This window comes from Carlito syrichta, unplaced genomic scaffold, assembly GCF_000164805.1.
Source record: "Carlito syrichta isolate Samal-C Ts95f unplaced genomic scaffold, Tarsius_syrichta-2.0.1 Scaffold307293, whole genome shotgun sequence".
In the NCBI taxonomy this organism is placed as follows: Eukaryota; Metazoa; Chordata; class Mammalia; order Primates; family Tarsiidae; genus Carlito; species Carlito syrichta.
This window is the reverse complement of record NW_007251389.1, coordinates 13,523-30,425: the sequence shown is the minus strand read 5'-3', so window position 1 is coordinate 30,425 and position 16,903 is coordinate 13,523. Positions and strand designations below refer to the sequence as shown.

Here is a 16,903-nt window from a genome sequence, read left to right as displayed (position 1 = left end):
GGGGCAAGCTACCTTCTGCAGGAAAAACAAAAAGCCAAAGAAACTCCAGCAAATTTTCCACATGACCAACCAGAGACAGAAAGGCAAACACAAAAAGGCTCACTTGCCACTGCAGATTCACCCACCACGCACCTGCCCGGCTGCCTCCACCCTGCGGAGGGAGGCTGTGAGTCCAGGGGGGACACAAGCCGCAGCACTTTACAGAGCCCAGATGCACGGTGTTCCCAAGATGTCCCCCTCAGGACTCACCCCATCTCACAGTCAACGTCCCATAGGGGCTTTGGGGAGGACATCAAGAACGACCGCAAGATCGCCTTGCTGACCCACGGGGAGCGCGACACAGCCAAGAGTAGCGCTGAGACTCTGCACCGTGAGCTCAGGGGCACCCGGCAGTGTGTGCACGTGACACCTGAGAACTTCTCACACAGGAGAGGCAGAGCTGGGTTGAGAATGGAAACAACAGAAGCTCACAGTGTAGACCATCTACCTCAAGCCCCACCTCCCACGACAAAGAGCCCTCCTGCTCTCCTTGTGGCTGGTGGTGCCACAGAACCTGGCTCAGCACCGAGTGCCGAGACCAGCTGAAACTGAGGGGCCAGCTAACAGAAGACAAAGCTGAGTCTTAACTCCAAGGCAACCACGTCCTGAGAGAACTGCCCTGGGCCCCAGCACTGGGAAGGGTAGTCTGCAGACGGGGCACAGGACCAGCGGGCTGGGAGAACGAAGCCTGTCTTCCTCAAGGCCTGCTAGTCAAATGCTTCTAATTCCAGAGGAGAGTCAAACCTCCCTGTGATCAGGGGAAACACAACCACTGAATTGCGGGCCTGAGGCTGTGGGAGTCTGCTGCGGGGCCTTGATTTTTCCTCCAGGCAGATCTGCCTGTGGGGGAGGAGCCCACTGGTCACACCTCCAGGAGGCAAAGGTCAAGAAGAAGGTGCACAGTGAGGACCCAGATCCTCCGCCAGCTTCAACTGAGTCTGCAGCACAACTTGAAGAGATGGGCCCTCTGCACTGGCAGACACCCAGGACACTGCAGGGGAGGGACCTGCACACACTGCGTGTGTCCTTTCTACGAGGCTCCCTTTAATGCAGCTGACCCCAAAATACACTCTTGCTTGGGAAAAGGAAAATGTGGGCCCTCTCATTTCTCATGGATTTCTTGTTAAAATGACCCTATGGCTGCAATCCAGTAATGCAAAGCAGAAGCAGCAGTCTCCAGAAGGCTGGTCAGGGGAGGAGCCTGATGGCAGCACATGGAGAGACAGCAGCCAGCAGGCAGGGATGCTGACAGTGTCAGAGAAACGCCAACTACTTTCACGGAGGCGTAGTCCGGCAAACTGCAACCGAGGCTCCAGAAAATAGACTCTGAGCTGGATTATATTCAATACAGGCTGGGTCTGAAAGAAAGACTAATCATCTTGATTGGGCAGGAGAGGAATCCAGTCACACTCTAAAGGAATTACCAGCCAGGCAGCCGTGCCAGCAGAACACGCCCATGCATGTTCAGTAGCAGCTGCTGAGCAGGAGGCCGAGTACCTCGGGGTGCCATTCCACGTGAGGCTACGACTTCCACACCGAAACTACAGAGGCACAGAGACACGGGGCTGTCACCACCGACCCAAAAAGGCAACGCCCAGGAACCGACACCTCTTGGCCAGGCTATTGAGGAAAGAGGCTTGCAGAGGGCACGCTTACAGAGAATGTCCAATGCCAGGGAGATGCAGGACGATGTCCAGTTAGCACCTGATAACAGCGGAGAAGGAGGTGAGGGCTGGAGGGGGGAGGCTTGGTACAAGACAGGACAGTGATGCCTTTAGAAAGATGGAGGACATGAGATGAAGGCAGATGCTGTGCGAAGCTCAACCAAGACGTGGGGGCCAGGCAAGAGGGACTGAAAAACATGTTCTCGCCTGGGTTTGGCACTCCAGAGGAGTGCTGGACCCAACAATGTTCTGCATCTGCTTTCTGTTTACACAACGGGGACAATGGAGACACCCTGCCCCCTCACACACGTGTTTTGTAAACTACCAATCAATCAAACTGCGGTTTGGAAACTAAAGGAGAGACAATCAGAGTATATATTTATTTCCTTTTTTAAAATGTTGCCTGGTGAGACTGCTAACACCCACTATGTGACCTGTGGGCATCCAACAAAAGCCAACTCAGCCAATAAGCTGGCTTCTCATGTGAACAAGAATGGGGGTAGACAAAACAAGAAGAGCAAAAAGCTGACAAGTCTAAAGCAGAGTTCCGTCCCCATGGTGATGGGTTCACAGGGGTACATTTTGTTATTTTCTTTACTTTTGAGTCTATTTGAAATTTTCCATAATAAAAAGAAAGAAAAGCAGTAAGCTTCTGCTTACGTGATCCCTGCATGAAGACCTTAAGCCAGAAGAAGAGAATGGCAGCACTCCCAATTAGAGCCGAGTAAGCTCTGCCTCCCGCACCAACCCGCACACACGCATCTGTGCCAGCACATGGGACAGCGACCTTCACCTCCAAGGCTGGCCGCATCTGTCCATCTCGACTGATGCTCCAGCCTTTGCCCACAGCATCCCACCTCCCAGCTTTCTGACTCTGTGAGGCTTGTGGGAGTCTCTTCCTTCTCCCATAGGACCCCCACCTCCTGTCAGTCTTCTTTGTGCTGCCCGTGTGACCCTGTCTGTCTTGGCTGCCTGGCTTCCCTTCCAGCTCAGGCTCTGCGGCCCCTCCCTCCACCCAGGTCCACTCTTCTCTCCGTCACCACTCGTAAGGCCATACTCCAGCTCTGGCACCCCAGGCACTGCGCACCCTCTGAAATCTGTGCTGAGCAACCTGTTCTTTCGTTCTTGGACCACCAGGCACCCCCTCTCCTTCAGGCCAACTGCACCCACTCCCTGTCGTCCCACCCGCGCCACTCAGTCCGCGAAAACGTCCCTCTGCGTTCACTGTGAGCTCCCTCACCCCGCCCCACTCTCAGGAGCACCCACACAGCTCTCTGCCCCTCCGTGCAGGCTCCCCGGCAGCTGAACAACGCCAGGGTCTATGGAGCTCATGCTCACAGACCTCAAATGGGTCCAGAAGAGGCCCCACCCCTCTTCTGAAACTCTCCCAATGGCTTAAGTCGCTACTTTACGCTGCTCCTCTCTTCACATCTCCTCTGTTCTTTCTGCCTCCCTCACGCATGGCCGCTAACCTGCCAAGACAGTACTGAGAAAACAGAATTAGGCGGCAAAGCTCCGTGGCTATGTGCGCAGAGACCTTCTACGCCAACAGGCGGCGTCCTGCACTCCGCAAGGCCAGTCCTTGCTCTTAGGCCCATGCATGCACTTCCCGCCCTTCTCAGAATCTCACCCTGTGATCACTGTCTCTCTCTGCCATCCTCAGCTCCTCTCAGCTACAGGTCCCACCCCACATGAACATGCCCCAGTGTCTTCTATTTTCAAACAAGCTTCTCGGGATCCTGCAGCCCCGTGCCAGCATGCCAGCTCCCAGTCAGAACACCCGTGCCCTTGACGGAGCCCTCCTAGAAGCACTCTGTTCCTCCCTTCTCTCCCGCCCTCTAGGCAGGCTTCTGTCTCTACACTCCACAGAAATCAGCTCATATCCAGGCCGTCAGGATCAGACCACAGGACACGGCTGGGAGTAATTTCTTCCTTGGCTTGGCTGTCCCCCATCCCCATTAGCCACTTCTTGTTTCTTTCACTGCCAATTCCTCTTCTGCTCACCTTCTAAATGCTGGGGTGCTCCAACCTGGGACGCCCTTTTCTGAGTCTGTACCCTCTAAGCAATCCCACCTAGTCACGTGGCCTACGGCACCCTCTTGATGCTGGCTCCAAGCTTTATCTCCAGTCCTGGATGGTACACATTTCCAAACCAGCCTATTCCTAGCTGCTCCCTCCTCATTCCCCCATCTCAGTCACCTGCACCAGCGTCCACCCAGGTGAGTTATCCCCAGTTCCCCTCGCCCTCAAACTCCTTCTCCTCACCACACCACCAGCACCCTGCCCTTGCGGCTCTCAAGCCCCACGTGTCCCAGTCACAGCCACCTCTTGCCTGGACTCTTCCCACACCCTCCCGAGGGCTCTTGGCCTTGAGCCTTGCTCTACCACAAATTGGCCTCTCCCAGCAGTCACCCTCATCTTTCAGAAACATTCACAGCATGTCACCGCCTGGCTAACCCTCCAAGGCTCACAAGCTGGAGGAACTGGTCCCATGCCCCGGTCTTACCTCCCGCATGTCCTTGCTAGTATTCACCCCTGCCGAGCTCACGTCCCCTGGCACCTCCATGTGATGCCCCTGCCCAGCCTCACCCTCTCCAGCACCAGGTCTCAAAGCAGGCGCCGCTGTCCCAGGGAGCAGCTTCCAGCTGATCACCAGAAGCTCCTCTCCATCCTCACCCACTCTCCCTGCATTGTCCTGCTGTAATTTCTTTACAGCACTTTCCCACTTACTGCCTGAAAAAATTTTGCTTATTTCTGCATGTGCTTCCCGTTCACTGTCCTCCTTTCCCTGCCCTCCTGAGCCAGCAGAAACTGGAGAGAACCCATGAATTTGTGGACATCTGAAATGCTTTTGCATCTGTCTTCCACAGATCATTCAAACAACAAATGCTTCTGGAACATCTAACCTGCGTCAACCACCGTGCCCTCAGCAGAGAGTAGAAATACACTGAGTCCCTTCCCGTGTGCGATCCAGTCTAGGAGGGAAACAGATAATCCTTAAAGATGTCCACAAAGAAACATCAAACTAAAACTCTGTGAAGTGCTCCAAAGCGGCCCTGCATGCTGCTCCGAAATCCTCAGGCCGGCTGGAAGCAAGGCTACCCCAGTCACGGGTGACTGCCTCGAAGAGTGACAGCCAAGAGCAGATCTAAAGAACTCTGAAGGCTGAGGGGAAAACAAGTGACTGTGGGGAACAAGAGCACATGGACTGTGGTGAGGGCAGGATCAGCATGGCTGGGGACCGGGGGGGCACAAGGAGCTCAGTGTAGGCAAGGAGGGTGCAGCTGAGGATAGTGATCTTGATCCTAAGAGTAGTGGAAAGTCTCCCAAGTGGTTGGTTTTTGTGTTTTAAAGTCTGGAAATACCAGATTTTCTTTCTTTTTTTTTTTTGACTTGAAGTCTCACTCCGTCACCAAGGCTGGAGTGCAGTAGCATGCTCACGACTACCCAGCATCGACCTCCTACACTTCGGCTATCCTTCCGCCTCAGTCTCCCAAGTAGCCAGAACTACAGGCGTGTGCTACCACGCCTGGCTAATTTTTTAATTTACTGTAGAGACGACATCTCAGCATGTTGCCCAGGTTGGTCTCAAACCCGTGGGCTCAGGTAATCCTCTCGTCTTGGCCTCCAAAAGTGCTGGGATTACAGGCTTGAGCCACCACGGCCCAGATTTTCATTTTAAACAGAAAACTGTAGCTACAGAACTCAAATTAGCAGGAGGGTAGAAAGCAAGAGCACCAGGGAACACGCCAGGATCACCCACGTCTCTGGGTGAGGAATGGCGGTAACCTGGACTTCAGTAACGGTGGAGATTAAGGGACAAGCAGACTCTGGTACTGGACTGAATAAAGTGAGTGAGAGGAAAGGAAACATCAAGGATGACTTCTAGGCTTTTTATTTGAATAACTGGACCGAGATGGAGCATTCAAAAGGGTCAAGGTTTGAAGACATGCTCGTGATATCCAAAGGCAGATGTCAAGGACAGTAGCGAGATAAAAGGAACTGGCACTGAGACAAGATGTCTGGATTTGATCAGATGCCAATTAGGGAGCCACTGACATTTAGATGCTATGGAAGCCAAGTGGAGGAATGAGACAGCCTGGGAAGGAAGTGCCGGGTAGGAAGGGAAGAGGGTCCTAGGATTTAGCTACGAAAGTCCACCATTAGTGACTGAGTTGGAAAGAAGCCAAGCACAAGAGCACATCCTGGATGATTGTGTTTACATGAAGTTCAAAAGCAGGCAGAATCAAGTTGATGCTGGTACGAAGTTGAGTGGACAGAGGGGCCAATGACTGGGAAGAAGTATGATGGCTTTTGGGGATCCAGTCAAGTGGCATCAATCTGCGCATGGGGGCACACAGGTGCACTCACCTCACAGCTGTGAAAACCCCAGCCCTAGACTTGGGGTTCTGTATGTTATGCTTCAAGAGACATTAAGGAAAGTTAAAACATGGGACAATTCCACTGAGAGGAAAAGATGAAACCATGGGGGGATAAAGAAGTCAACGAAAAAGGCAGACAGAGACAAGATCCAAAGCTAGATGAGAGACAGGGCCTTGAAGAGGGGGAAAGGTGTTGCTCTTGACCAGGCCACGGCGGGAGGGCATATGTGTAAGGGTGGACACTGGCGGGGTCAGTGGCCTCTGGGAAGCAGGAGGCAGGCTCGCCTGCTGAGGAGGAGCGGGCAGGGTGGGCCTGGCAGTCTGAGAGCACAGTGTCCCCTCTCCCCAGCTTGCTGCAGTTACTGCACCCTTCCCCGTGTCCAGCTTGCACCTGACCTGCAGCTGGCTCGGCTCTGCTCTGCTCTCCATACCGGATGCCTCACAGAGATGGCAGAGCCCATCAGAGCGCTCCCCCTACTTCCCAGTCTAAGAGCACAGAGTGGCGTGACCTGAGATGCAGAACGGCCAGCAACACAAGGGGGGACGGGTGGGCAGGCAGGATGGGGCCCAGGCTCAGTTACTCAGGTGCTATGTGGGAAAGGCAGACAGGTCTGAGTTTTATCAAGTGGGAATAATCAAGGGACAAAGGGGCCTTCCACCTGGAAGCGATCACCACCCAGCCCAATCCAGATCTCTGCCTTCACTATCCAGACAGAGGTCATAAAGCTGCCACAGTTTTCACGGTGACTGCACAGCTGAGTCGCTCAAATCTCGGGAATGCTCATGTCCCCTCTCCCCAGCTTGCTGCACAGCCACTGCACCGTTCCCCGTGTCCAGGTTGCACCTGACCTGCAGCTCTGGTGCAACCTGGCTCGGCTCTGCTCTCCACACCGGATGCCTCATAGAGACCACGGAGCCCGTCAGAGAGCTCCCCCCACTTCCTACCAACTACCAACACTCACATGTACACGACTCCAGTCATCCCGCCCTCCAGCCTTCACAGATGGAAGAAAAGCCCATGGTCCTACGTAAGATGCATCCCAACACCATTCCTCCCTGGGTGTCTGGACTGGGCTTTTCTTGTTTTATCCTGAGTACATCATCTGAAACTTGGGCTGCTGGCTCAGAAAACTCATCGCTTTTAGGTAACCACACAATTATTTTGTCTTGAAAGTCAAGTGAAAGATGACCTCTTTTCTTATTTCTGAGACACCTGTCCCGACTAAGAATCCTATGAAGTCTGAGCAATCTTCCTGTAGCACTCTGTATGCAGGTCTTCCTAGGAGGCACTAACCATATATAACCCTGTCTACAGTAATACTACAGTATACCACTTCAACAGAGATCAGACTAAAACTTCCTGTCCAGAAGCAGATCTATCAGAACATGCAGTATACAATTCAAAGGGATAAGGGCACACGTTCTGGGAAAGAACAGGGAAGGAGATACGCCTCTGCGGCCATTCCCTCCCAAAGGAACCACCACCACCAACTGCAATGAGTCGAAATGGCCACGTGATTGGCCTTCCCCAGACACACGGGGCAGGCTATTCATGTGTCATGGAGCTGGATAAGACTCTCCAAGAAAGATGATCTAAGTGCCTTAGCACAGGTGATGACACAATCAACTTCTAGGTCTCTTTTAAGTAGGAAGGGTTTTATAGAAAGAATCCCATATCCCCAGTCCCTCTAACACGTGCTGATTAGGGTTTGATACATGTGACTCTCGGAGAAGCCAGCCCACCCTGAGGCGGGCCTGCAAGAGAGGTGTTACTGAGGCTCCAGTCCTGAAGCCGCACTCCGAGACACATGCTCTGAGCTGCATGCACATAGGCACAGGGTCCACATTTACTGAGTACCCTGCTAGGCAGCAGGTCTGAGGACCTGACAATGAACAGGCTGCAAGCCGTGGTTTCCAGCAGAGAAGGACCATGAGTGGGACGGCTGTAGAGGCTGACGAACCAGGGCATCCTAACCTCAGCATGGAGAAGTTATCGGACATGGAGCCCCAGGAAGTGGAGGCGGAGTCACAGCAGCCACGGCTGTTGGTCACACACACGCTCTACCTGGAGAGCTCGGGGCTTGGCAGAGGACTTATTTTTGAGAAAATACAACCATTACAATCACGAGACACTTGGGAGGTAGTGGTCTTCCTATAAAGACCGGTAACGTCTTACGGCTCTTCTTATGAAGCCCTATACGCTCAGGACTCTATCCTAAGAAAAACAGGAAAGCAATCAAGGGCTGGAAGCCTGTGGTAACTGCCACAGGTGCCAGAGAGCAGAAAAGGACGGGTCCATGAATACACGAGGGGTCAACATGGCTCACAGGAATGAGTTCTGGAGCGGGCTGCTATACAATTGTCCTGCCGGGAGGGGCGTCTGCCCTCGGGACCCTCCTGCAAGCCTCACAGCCTTTTCTGGGCCTTTCTTTGGCTTCAGTACTCCCTATCCAATGCAGTTTCCCAAAACAGAGTAAGGTTTCACTTAACAGGCCTCCCTTCACTCAACACAGGTTTTTCTCCTTCAGATACCCATGCTCCTCTGAGCCTTCCTTCCAGTGTGGCCTAAGCAATAACTCAGCCAAGTTCCCATGCTCTAACTGCAGTACTAAGTGCTGACACTCATTTGTCAGCACTGGGTTTGGGTTAGCTGGAGCTCTGGGGAGAAAGGACGGAAGAATGCTGGCTTAAATAGTCTCTCCTCAAAACTCACATCGACACAGAATCTCTGGCTGAGGTCACACCAGATTAAAGTGGGTCCTCAATCCAGTGCCTGGCGTCCTTGCATCCTTACACAGAAGGGGGGAGGGCTCTGGTGCACACACAGACCCGGGGAAGAAGGCCGGTGGAGACGGCGGCAGACTGGAGTGATGAGTCTACAAGCCAAGGACCGACCAGGACTGCTGGCCACACCAGAAGCTAGAAGAGGCAGAGACAGGCTCTCCCCAGAGCCTTTAAAGGGAGCATAGCCCTGAGGACATCTTCATCTCCAGAACCCTGAGGGAACAAGTGTCTGCTGTTCTAGGCCTCCAGTCTGTGGTCCTTTGTTAGGGCAGCTTGAGACAACTGCAGAAAGGCTATGGCTGGCTCCCAGCAACGCCTTCCCTTCACCAGGACTTTCTCATCTGGGCTCTTGGTAGACAACAGGCACTGTCTATTTTTTTATGATGCTGAATGGATCATGCTTAGTTCACACTTCACCTAAGCCCTTTCTGCTCTGTAAAAACCTGGAGATGGTCACCATTACTCACTAGCGAAGAAACAAGCTGCACAGTTCATTTACATACTTTTACTCAGAAGATTACAGTTCATGGAAAAATCTTCCTTTCTCCTTTTCTGTCCAATGGTTTCATTCTTTGCTTCCATTTCCAAAGGAAATAAAAATCCATCAACAGTATCTAGAGGCTTCCCCTCCCACACCAGCGATGTCACCCACACATCTACACTTCTGTGGCTGGCAGCATGGGGCAGGGGGTGAGCAGGGGCTTCACAATGAGACCAAGCAGAGTGAATGGGGCTTTTATATACAGTACATATACCGTGGGGCACCCAGCCGACTTCCGTCCGTCACACACAGCAGGCTTTGTCCTGGTGATGCAGGAATGAGCTTCATTCCCTAGCTGGCTGGGCACTGAGGACAGAGCCCTGCAACCTAATTGGCCACAGCAGAGGCTAGCCGTCAATTATAAAGCTCCTCGAACTCAACTCTGTCTCATTTCCAGAAGGAACACTCTGCCCCATGCCTGCCTGCTTCCCTTGGATTTCACACCATAATGTTCATCCTATGAAAATATCCTTTCCTATCACAGGCAAAGCTGTTATTTGGTGGAGCTAAGAGGAGTAAAGCCCTTCCCCGGGCTCCCACGCTCTCGAGAGACACAGTTAAATTTAAATTGTTTTGGAGAGCATTCTTTCTCCCAAATCTTGACTCTTTTAAGCATCCCCCAGCTCCGTGTCCACACATGCTGTCCCCAACATTCACCATTCCTCACAGCTCAGCCCACTTGAAGCCACCTTTTACCCTAAGCAGCAGCAGTTTCTGCCAACACATGACACTACACCAGAAACACTTTGGAATTCAAGTTCCAGCTCTCCTATTTACTAACTTCAAGCAAGTTGCTTAACCCTAAGACTTAATTTCCTCAAATGGAAAAGAGAAAGAATACCTATATCACATAAGGCTGCTTGGGAAATGAAATAAGACAACATGCAAGCATTTATCATGGTGCCTAGCCTCCATAAATACTGTTTTCCTTTCTTCAGTGCATCTGCCTGGTAAGCACAGGGAATGAACACTGGTAGCTGGTAGGAGGCTTTCCCAACTTCACTCCCTCTCCTGACTGCACTTCTGCTTCCTGTTTAGGGATGACTGCTCCCTCTCTAGCAGCAGTCATGGGCCAGGAAATCAGGGTGCTCTTCCATCACCCCCGAAAGGGCCAAGATCCAAGGCCCCCAGATCTTCTCTCTCACTACAGTACCTGTGTAGTCAGGGGGCAAGAAACAGCCCTAAGCTCAGCCAGCTGGTCGTTCTCTCCAAGTACCCCGAGGTGGGAGAGAGAGAGCATCAAAGGTGACATTCAGTTCACGCGTACGTTCCAGGGCTGGCGCCCAGGTCGTCCATCTGTTCCTACATCTAAGACCCTACGGGGCTGCGGGTTCTCCCGCTTTCCCTTCCACGCTGAGTTCCTTTTCCTTTCAATTCGCCACAGGCCCTCGCTGCTGCTGACCCCCAGGCAGCCCTGACAGAGGGCTCAAGCACCCCTGCCAAACTCTACCCATCTCAGCTTTTCCTCTCCGAAGCTTGAGTGACTGGGATTAACATTCACAACGTGTGTTAAGAGCATGTGGAGAAAACAACTGGCTCAGAAAACCTGATTTCAAAAAGCCAGTCACAGACCGTTTCAGAGATGCGCCTGGAGCTTGTACGAAATGTAGAGCCTCAGGCCCCAGCCCAGACCCCCGGTCAGCAACTGCAGCTAGCAGGATCCCCAGGTGTGAAGCACTGACTCAGAGGCTAAGTGTGGGTTCTGCCAAGTGCCTGATCAGTGTCTCAAACTCAATGTGAAAATGTCGTTTGTGCCAGGCTCAGTGGCTCAGCCTGTAATCCCGCACCTTTGGGAGGCTGAGGTGAGTGGATCGCCTGAGCCCGTGGGTCCAATCTGAAACACACACAGGGAACAGCAAGACTCAGATAGTCAAGATACTCAGGTCGGTCCACTAAGCCTTTGCTAGCCATCTGTCTTAGAATAATGCAGACAGTTCAGGAAGCGTGCAAGGCCAAACCCATTCTGTTTTGCTTCTGTCATCCCCTCAGGCCTGGAATTGAACACACCGGCAGGCTGGAAGTCCCTCATTCTGGCTGCCCGGGGTAGGCTTGTGTCCCAAGCAGGCCCTTCCTATTTCCCCAACTTTCCCAGATGTCATGGCTAGCTTTCCTCATGACAGTTACCCTGCGTGGCCCTGGGCCACCTCGACAATAACAGGGAAGCCCTGCCTTCTGAGGGCCCAGAGCTCTCCTCTTGGCAGTGGGCTCTCAGTCAGTCTCAAGGCGGGTCCACCTGGCTTCCTCAAACCCTGTCAAGTGGCCACCAAGGCCTGTGGCCACCCACCCCCCAACACGCCATCTCCTCTGGCTGACTGCCCCTCAGAAGGCTCACCTGCGGGGCCCCTTCACCCAGCTGGGCATCTCTGCACAGAGACGAACTCGGACTTCACTGTCCCAGGCTAACTTCAGGGACTGAGAGTGGAAATCCCAGTGGTCAAATCCTCTACATGAGAACATCCAGCCCGAGTCAGGGTCTGGGTTCCCGCCCACCGAAGCCTGTCAGTTCAGGTACCTGCACATCCCACTGTCGTCCCGGAAACACCACACACCTCTACTAGCTGGAATGGCTTCGAAGTGGGGCTCCTCAAATACAACATCAGTCTTCGGCCACGGGCCGCCATTCACACAGCATCTTAGAAACAAGCCCTAACTGGTGTCCAAAATGCTCCCTTCCCTGGTGTCCAAATGGCAGGTGGCACCTCCTGCACACACTGTTCACCATCACTTGCATTGTAGAGTGGTCAAAGAAAGTTCCTGCTCTGAGCAGCAAACTCAGATGCCAGTCAGGGCCTACTCCTCTCCTTTCTGGAACAAGGACAAACTTTTAAAAGATCTGCTCCTTCCCGACAAGGGGGGATTTGGCGTCGCATCTGATGTCTTCCCATGTGCATTCTGCCACCAGGCTAGAAAATGCTGTGATCCAGCACAACTCCCGAGCACTAGAAGAAGAGCTCTGACAATGGCCTTTCAGCCCCTCTCCCCACCCGTCCCCAGCCATGGACTACCCTTTTTACTTGGGGCCAGGTGCTCCTTCCCTCCTTCTCCCCTGCCCCCAGCACTGCCCACAGCTCCTCATGCCCTCCACCCCAAAAATTCTAGGTCCTCTGATTTCTTTCCAGACAAAGTTCATGGCTAACAATTTGTGCTCTGGGTTTTAACAAGCTAGAAGAAAGAGAGATGCTTTCATTTTGTCCCGGAGAAAACGGCTCTTCGCATGACTTGGTCTAATGACTCTGAATGGAGAAAAAGAGAAAAGACAAAAGAAGCCGTGTCTGATTTTCCTTTAACTAGAAATCACTCCAAAGATTATGAAGTTAGGTTCAGAGAGGGGCAACAAAAATTGTCAAGGGACTGAAGCCCAGTTTTCTTCCCAGTATGACAAGGAAATCTGAGAGGGGTGAGCGTCTGTGCTGTTAGGACTCCATTCTGCGGCTTTCCTCTAGTCAAGCCCTGGTACAAAATGACCCATGGGACGACATCACAGGGTGTCGGCCTCTCCTCTGCCACCTGCTATGATGGGGGCTGATCTCAGACTGATCTGCAAACGTATAGATAATAGCATCCACAACACTCTGCTGGGGTAATTAAAGGCGATAATAAATGTGAAAGTGCCTATCAAGGTGCCCACAGCATAGCCGAGACGAAATAAATACTAGTTTCCTTATTTCCTTTATTTTAATTCGTGTATGACACATTCATTCATTTGCCAAGAATGCCATTTCACAGGCAGAGGCTTCCAAAGACCTGATGATCTAATCTCCCTGTAATCACGGTTCCTCCTCTGTTCAGCCAAACCCTGCCTCCCTACGAGTCCACCAGCTCATCCTCCCTCTCGACCCTCCACTCACAGGACTGCACATTTAAGATCTGACTCTGTGGGATCTCCTCATGGTTTGCACTCCACGACTTTTCTCCCACTCTTCAGTCCCACATCCAGAAACGCCTGAGAGATGGCACAGAATGACTTGCCTCAGTAACGGCCCCTACATGAATCCTGCACACAAGGCTTATATTTATCTTATCTACCAAGTAAGTGCATAACATGCACAAGCATTAAGAATCACAATAACCTGATGGATAGAACACTGGACTTGCAGTCAAAAGGCCTAAGTTCACATTCTTGATTGGACACTAAATAGCTGTATGACAAGTCATTTATCCTCATCAGCCTCAGTTTACTCAGCGAGGAAAGCGAGATGGCTGGTCACGCTGTGGGTCACGCAGATGTTCTCTCAACACTCAGTAGAGGAAGGAAATGCTGCAGTATGCACTCCTCCTCAGAAAGGACAGACACGGATGGGTGTCAGAAAAAAAATGCAGTGTCCTCAGCAGGCAATGAGGATAACCAGAGAGAGAACCAGAGCATGAGAAGCACAACAGACACAAGGACAGTCACTCTCTCCTGCATCCTCCACCTCTCCAAGCCCTACTCTTGGCTTCCCTAGGATCTGTCTTCCTCCAAGGACAAGTCTTTCACAGCCGGGCTGGGGATTCCTCCCGCTCTGAGGTCAAGCAGGAGTCAGGTGGGGGTAGGAGCGGGAGAGGAAGCACAAGAGGCATCGGTCAGCTTAGCTCGAAGGCACAGTGAGAACGGCTCTTGCTTATGAAAACTGTCGCTTCTTTCCACTGTTGAAGCAGCAAGAGCAAAAGGTACAAAATTCCTGTTCAGGCCCAGGAGAAGTAAAGCCGAAACTGCAAATCTCAAGTCACCATCAGACAAGGCGAAAAAAATGCCTGAAGGTCCCATGGGTCTAGTCTAGCCAACTGAAGGAAGAAAAAAGACAGAGACTGGGCCCTGGAGAGTGGACAGAAGTGGGAAGGGGGTGATTAGCAGGACTGTCCTCAGTGGCACTGCCAGCAGAAGCAGCCATGGTAGTTGGCACGTCAAAATGTCAGGGATTTGGGATTCTGGCTATATAAAGCGCCAAGTTACGTGTAAAATCATGGAATATAAAACTGACCAACTTAGCTATTTTTAAGCTACATGTTGCTCAATCATGTTAAGTATGCACACATTATAAAACAGATCTCCAGAGCTTTCCCGTCCTGTAAAACCAAAACTCTGTCCCCCTTCAACAACTCCCCTCCTCCTCTTCCCCAGCCTCTGGTAACCACCATTCTACTTTCCTGTCTTTAAGAATTTGACTCATCTAGGGACTCGGATTCTGGCTATCTTTATACCTGGGTCACAATTCTTAATTCATATTGTTTGGCAAACTGAAGTCAGCAGGGGAAGCAGATCTGTGGAGCAGGCTCACTCAGGACACACAGAGTGCAGGAGTAGCTGACTTCTTAGAGCCAAAGCGCCAACAGAGATGACAACAATTCATGACCTGCCAGGAATTGGTAATCAGAACTAAGGTTCCCATGGATGGATACGAGTTCACTGCTGTCCCACTCTCAGAAATGGTCAGGGAATGGTTACCATCAATGATGCAGACTGCCACCATTTAGGCTGTGACCTCGCAGGATCAGCATTGGTGGCTGATCCAGGGTTATTCTGAAGATGTATGCTGTTAGTGGCTGACAGTCAATCTGGCCACTGATATCAGCAAGCACCCCTAACTGCTAGGCACCCTAGATGGAAACGTGCACAAGGACTGACCGAGAAATGCAAAACGCATGAACACCTTACCATCAGTGGCGCCTGTGAAGCCAACTCCCAATTCAGCATCCACAAGCAAGGCTACAGCATGTGGAGAACTCTTGCCTACCGAGTGGCAACTCTGAGCTGAGATCAAAGTACATACTGGCATGAACAGGAATTCATACAATAGCCCTGAATCTCTGGTCTTACCACCCATAACAAAGAAGGCCAGCAGAGGGTACCCAAGTCAGCACAGGAGACGACGGAGCCAGAATGACAGAGAGACCACTTGCCATTATGCCAAGACTCACTTGCCTACAGCTTCCAAATAGGGCAGTCTCCCGGAAACCAATCCAGCATGCAGGAAAAAAAAAAAAGGAGAGCTGCTCGGGTAGTAGGGCCTAACCTCACCATGCTGGTCACACAAGCCAGGAAAGAAGAGAGACACCATACATCCATGGAGGCTGGGCCTTCCAACTTGGCACAGCAACTAGACCTGCTAGGACAGAGGCCACTGAAGTGCCCTTTGCCTCACCTAGCCAACTCCCTTGCTGTGGGAGGAGTAAAGTCAGGCAAGGGGGAGCCCAGAACCTGAGAAACCAACCTCCGACAGGGGAGAAAGGTGGGAAGCTGCACGCGTCCCCAAAAGACAACAGTAATGGAGACAAGGATTTCCTTTCTCTCATTTCCCAACTATGCAAGGAAATAACGTTCAATTTCATAATGTCTGTGAATAACAGGGATCCAGACTGCCTATTTAACTGAGTATTCTGGATTTTAGCAACGGCCAAATAAAGATGAACAAATACCTATCCTATACAAGCTATACATTGTCTTCCTGACTTGAGCCAAAGAAGGGGGGGAAAATAATTTTTAAAATGATCACAAATCCAAAGGCTCAAAAGAAAACAAAGGAAAAAAATATTTGTGCTAGGCACACAATGGCACTCAGAATCAATTTTGCACAGATTGATATAAAACCATAATCCCCAGGTAAGAAGATTTCCAGGAACTCACATTTAAGGAAATGGCTGTTGTTCAGGTTTTGGGGAAAAAAAATCACTAGAAACTTAAAAAGTGACAAACTCAATTTTTAAAAAAAGTTCTACTATCTCACTGAAGACAAGAGAGTGGAAAAGAAAAACAAAGGATGGTTCTAGATTTAGACCCATGTAGGGCCTCCAAGGGGGCAGAGGAAACAGGCCGGGCAGAGCCAAGTGTGAATAGCCACAGTTGACATGAAAAGAAGTGCACAAAGCTCCTATGGAACAAAAGGAGCTGGGACACAAGTGCTTCCGCCCTCTTCAAAGTGGAAAGGCACGTGGTTACCGAAGGGCATGAGGCAGAGGTGTGTCCTCCTCACGGAACCCCAAGGGCACACACTAGAAAAACCACCAGAGGTAGCTTCACTGTCAACTACTCAAGGGTGACTGTCCCATCTAGAACAAGGGGAAACTTACCACAGTGACAGGAGTCAAAATTCCCAAGACATTCCAGAAGAAGAGGCCAAGGCAGGGCCCACAGCAGCTGAAGGGCGACAAAAGTCTTGGGATCCTGCTGGCTGGGAGAAACGCAGAGAGAAATGTAGGTTATGTTACGGAGAATCCAGGACCATAAAGTGTTCTGAAACTAGTTGTTGTAAATGTGGGGGCTTGGCTCATGAGACAGGACAGATTCACTTACATCTGGGATTTATACAAATACACGGATTCAAGGCATGGAGGGCCAAAAGGTAGAGAACCCGAGAAACCATGGAAGGAAAATTCAGGCAGTCTGCACAACTTCCCTCCAAGACATAGGACTCCTAATGTCATAATCAGCCTCCCAGTAGGAACTTCATCCACACAAAGTTTCAGGTATTGGGTATCTAACTCAGATTGGCTAGAATACCAGGGAGTCAAGACTC

At 51.5% G+C, this 16,903-nt stretch overlaps 1 protein-coding gene across 1 annotated transcript in view; it reads right to left on the bottom strand.

Annotated features, from left to right (window-relative positions):
- The window catches only part of ZNF664 (zinc finger protein 664), a 24,537-nt gene extending 7,973 nt beyond the window's left edge, over positions 1–16,564 (bottom strand). The window contains exon 1 of the mRNA XM_008064325.1: positions 16,458–16,564. The gene's annotated coding sequence lies outside the window, so the exon portion shown is untranslated. The remainder of the gene's footprint in view (positions 1–16,457) is intronic.
- Positions 16,565–16,903: the final 339 nt, after the last annotated feature.